We start from the raw sequence: 5,529 nt of genomic DNA on the forward strand, positions 1-5,529 counted from the left end.
TGGAAAAAGGTAAAGTGGGATTGGACCCCTCTCCATGATGAGGCCCTACAACTCCTAATTTTTGAAGCCAATACATACCAATCACTAGCCCCTATACACCTTACTGATCCAGTACAAATTGAGTGGGGATTTGCAAGCTCTGGACTGTACATACACTTATGGCAGGAAGGACCTAATAGTCTTAACCAGACCCATAGGATTTTATTCATGCAGTTCTAAAGATGCAGAAAAACAATATTCTACCTGGGAAAAGGGCTTATTCATGGTTAATACTGCTTTTCAAGAAGCAGAGAAAACTATCCACCAACAATTACTAATTTTAAGAGGACCTTTTAAAGTCATCAAACCAGTTTTGGCAGGAACACCATCCCCTGAGGGGGTGGCCGAACAAGCCTCTGTTCAAAAATGGTACACTCAAATTGAACATTGAACAACCACTTCAAGCCTTCAGACAGGAATAAAGTGCTTCAATCAGTGAATGAAAGACTGATTGCAGTCAGGATATTGTTAGCGGCTAGTAGTTTTGAAGCAAATTACCAATTAACCTCTACCTAGAATCTAAGATACAGGTCTCCATTTACAATAAAGTTGGGACTAAGGGATTTAATGGCCTTACGCTTTAACAACTTTCAACTAAGGATTACAGAAAGCCCATCACCCATCTTAAGGGGTTGTGAAGAGCATTTTTGTAGGGCTAAATATTAGGTTCATAGGTTATGTGAAACAAATTCAAAGCAGTATTTATGATGTTTGTAAACTCACACTATATTCACAGGTAAAGCAGAATTTGCATGCATTGAGTTTAGCAAAACTTACATTGAATTTTTGTCTGTTTGAAATTTTGTCTTACTGGTTAATAAATTGATAATTATATAATGCTTTGACCACCAAAATTAATTCATATGTTTAGATATTATAACAGATTCTCTTCCTGTATGTTATATGCAATTCCCACCTTTTGAGATTACACTTTTTAGACACAGACTTACAGTATTCTTGTATGCAGAAAGACTGCCCAGCAATAGCATCTACAAGCAAAAATCAAAAATTCAAGTCAGTGAAGCACATTAAAAATTCTGGCTCTCACTTGTATTTAGATAAGTTCCTAAACAGATATTTTTCTGTTCCTTACATCCTCCCACCAAAAAAGTGAGGTGGTGCATTTGCACAGAAATACCAAAATTTTGGTAATATAGATCTATAAATAGAAAGAGTGAATATTTAAAGCCAGTTTCTACTCCATGATATTGGTTTTTGGTCCTACATGAGAGAGGTTGTAGAGTGTCCATCCTTGGAGATTTTCACAACCAAACTGGACACAGAGCTTTACAACCTGCTTCAGTGGACCATATATGAACATGCAAACTCCAGAGCCACAATCCAGCCTTAGTGATTCTGTGACTGTAGCCCAGGATCCATACTAAGGGAGCTGCCCAGTGATGCTCAGCAGATCTGTGAGGGATAAAGAAAAAAGTTAGTGGTAAAGCGAGTGATGTGATAGGAAGTTAAAAATTCACAAAAAGTTCACAGTAAATATAAGTTAGTTTTAAAACCATGACAGTAGGGTGCCAGAGCAATGGAGCAATGAGAAGTTCCCAGGAAATACCCAAAATATAAGGAGTGAATACTCAAGAGTCCCTCTATGCCTCATTCACTGTGGATTTTAACATTCAGATTTTAATTCAGGCTTTAGCCCTTTCCTAAAAAAATAAAGGAAGAACTCTTCAAATAACAAAGCATCAAACTTTTTTTCCATAGCAAAGCAACCCAGTGATTACAGCAAAGACTCGGTTCAAGAATGGACTAAAGAAAAAAAAGATTAAACTTTCAAGTGTTGATAGTTGCAATGACTTATTGATAACAAGTTTAAACAGCACCATAAGCTTCTGATAGTAAAATTTGCTAAGAGGGACGGACTTATTTCTGTGCTGGGAGCAAGAGTTAATCTCAGAAATAATAAATACAGAAGAAAGCTGAGTGCACTGCAAAGCTGGTCCTCCTCCATATAACACAGATTTTATTTGTGGAAAATTTCCCTTTTGTATACACTAGATGTCAGGGTTGGACTGAGTGGATGAGCCCATCCATTTCATCACATATTTCTATACCTCAGTCTGGATGCCATCAACACAACTAGGTGGTAAGCTTAGGAATCATTTTTGTGAAGCATCTGATACTTACTAGGAGCGGTCTGCACCAATATACTCTCTCCTCCACTTGACAGTGTTTTATTTCAGCCAAAAGCCCCAGGCTTTGGAAGAGGGAAGAAACATTCTGAGATATCTTTCCAATACCAGTGAGTGTCTGGCAGCATTATTCACCTCCTCCAGCTCCAGGAAAAAAAAAAACCAACCAAAAAACTCCTCTAAAACCCTTGGGTGAACAGCCACCTTCTAGAGGCGACTCGGTTAGACAGCAGTTCAGCACAGCATGGATTTAGCTGGAAGAAAGTGAAAGCAAAGGAACTTGATCAGAACTCCACTGAATTTTAGAAGCCATAGGCACTTCCCATGACACAACAAGCTGAGTGGTGCAGCTGACACTCCTGGAGGATGGAATGCCACCCAGAGGCACCTGGAGAAGCTCAAGAAGTGGACTCACGTGAACCTCATGACATTCAACAAAACCAAGTGTAAGGTGCTGCATCAGTATCAATACAAGCTGGGTGATGAACAGATTACTTCAGTCCTGATGAGAAGGAATAGGGGGTGCTGGTGGATGAGAGGCTGGATATGCAGCCCAGAAAGCCAACCATATTGTAGGGCTGCATCAAAAGCTGCGTGGCCAGCAGGTCGACAGAAGGTGATTCTACCCTTCTGTTCTGCTCTGGTAAGATCCCACCTACAGTGCTGAGTCCAGCTCTGGGGTGCCCAGCACAGGAAGAACATGGACCTGTTAGAGCAGGTCCAGAGGATGGCCACAAAGATGTTCAGAGGGCTGGAGAACTTCTCCTATGAAGACAGGCTGAGAGAGCTGTGATTGCTTGTCATGGAGAAGTGAAAGCTCCAGGATGACCTTTTAGCACCTTCCAGTATCTAAAGTAGACCTACAAGAAAGCTGGAGATGGACTTTCTACAAAGGCATGTAGTGATAGGACAAGGGTGAAGAGATTTAAACAGAGAGAATAGGTTCAGGTTGGATATTAGGAAGAAATTCTTTACTTTGAGTGGTGAGGCACTGGAACAGTTTGTCCAGAGAGGCTGTGGATGCTCCATCCCTGAAAGTGTTCAAGGCCAGGCTGGATGGAGTCCTGCCCATGCCGAAGATGTCCCTGCTCATGTCAGAGGGGTTGGAATAAGATGATATTTAAGGTCCCTTTCAACCCAAACCATTCTCTGATTCTGTGATGATACCTCAGGCAGGTAATTTCATTACCCTTTGTCTTGACTACATAGCAGTACGTTCAAGATGACACCTTATCTCTGTCTCATGGCAACGGAGAGAGTGTGGACCAGGAGAGAAAAGACAAAAATATCTCCCTTTGTAAGACACTAGTGACAGAAGAACAATAACACAAATAAACTATTAATAATAATGAAAGAAAAAAAAAAAAAAGAGGTTTCTCTTTCAACATATACAAGTGACCTAGTGCTGTCCACTTGCTGTTCACAGGCAGAATGCTGCTAGGTAAAGTCTCCTACAGGGAGAAAATGACACAGACAGAAAATGTGTTTGGAAAGACCATGTAATTTTGCACATACATATATATATGGATGCAATATATGCAATATACAGTCAATTTGTGTAACACATTTTACGGTACTCTACAAGCAAAATGCAGCTCTTAGAAAATTCCTAGAGATAAATCACATTTCATAAGCAGGAGGCTTTAAAGTGCATTCCTTTTAGCATTGTGTTTAGGCACTGACCCAGCCCTGCTGCTGGAGTCACAAGTTCTGGTGGTGGTGAAGGTCAACATCACAAACCTAAAGCACAGAATACAAAGCATGAATATAACTGAAACATGGTGACATCAGAGTACTTGGGCAGTGAAGATGTCTAGCAAAATATTGTAAAAACGTGTGGGATCTTGAGGCGAGTGCACCTGGAATTGTACTGGTCCTTTTTTAAGGGTGTAAAGGGCATCTCTAGCACTGAAAAAACACCTTGGCTTTTTTCATGTGACAACCAGCCTTGATTTTAATGTGACTGTCACACAGCAGTGCAGTTTTAACACTGGACATGATTACAAGCTTGTAGAGTATAACAATGCTAATTAACAGTGAGCAAACTTCAAGGAATAGAAATAATAGAATTGGTAGGTGGCAGGGATACTTCTAACAAGAATACTTAAAACAATGAGTGTTTCTGTACAAGAAATTTTGCTTCACAAACCTTGACACTCCTTGGAGGAGCAAACAATGGTTTGCAGTTCTCCATTTTTCCAAGGTCCTCATCCAAAGAATGTCAAAGCTACTGAGTTGTCATGGATTAAAAGAGGATTGCAACATACGATCTTAAGATGGGTAAATAACTAGTTAACAATGGGGAGAAAAATAAAAATGCATAAATAAATTAAAGGTGTGATGAAATGATCAGGATTCATAGTAAAGGATTGTTGTTTCTGCTATTCAATGTGCTTCTCCAGAATATGTGATTCCTTAGAAAATTTGTTAGTGGAAGAAGAAAGCAAGTGGGGAACAGAAATGAAGAAAAAGTGAAGAAGTAGAAAAGAAGAAGAAGGAGCAGCTCACTTCAGTGTAGTTGGCAAATCCACCAATTCAGTGTTGGCTAGTGCAGAAAGATGCATACAGAGAGAGGCAACCCTAACTCCACAGCTCCACATACGTATTTGGGCTAAAAATTAATTAGGATTTTTTATAGATAATTCTACAGAAACTACTGTTCAGTCCTCAAGGAGGTTCAAAAATGAACATACAACTTTAAAATCTGTTTAGAAAAGCCATAGAAGGTAAAACAAAAAGTGTAATTACATTATTGTGAACATTTCTGGTATACCTGCGACTTGAGCAGTATGCAGTGCTTGTTCTCTCCTTTCAAAATGAGATTAAAACCTATTACTGTATCCCGCAGCTGTAGGGAGGAGAGGAGAGAAAATCCAGCAGGCAGGAATTGTGCAGCAAGATTGATTTATTTAATTATTTTACAAACTCTTTTATAGACTTTTTCTTCATAGTCTAATTAGACAAAGGATCAGTCACCCACTGGGTTGATTGGCTAGAAATCCTAAACACCCATTATCAAAATATTTTTCTACTGTACCATAAACAAAGCTCTGCAAGGTTGCAGGTGTTCATAGTTTATAGAACTCTACTACTATCTTCTGTGAGAGAGAAAAGTATCCCATGGCTTAGAAAGAAGCAGGAAAATTCCTTGCTAACAGCATTTTTGTATCCACAAAAACCAAGAAGGATATAGAGAAGAGCAGCAAAGAAAATAAAAAGTAGACTAGGTTTATGTGCTAGTTTGAAAACAAACCAGTGGGAGGCACCAAGTCAGAATAACAATTTAATGGAAATTAAAGAAAAGGGGAAAAAAAGGTAAAAGAAAACACTGTCAAACTGACAG

Source organism: Corvus brachyrhynchos, unplaced genomic scaffold (assembly GCF_000691975.1).
Source record: "Corvus brachyrhynchos isolate BGI_N302 unplaced genomic scaffold, ASM69197v1 scaffold146, whole genome shotgun sequence".
Taxonomy (NCBI): domain Eukaryota; kingdom Metazoa; phylum Chordata; class Aves; order Passeriformes; family Corvidae; genus Corvus; species Corvus brachyrhynchos.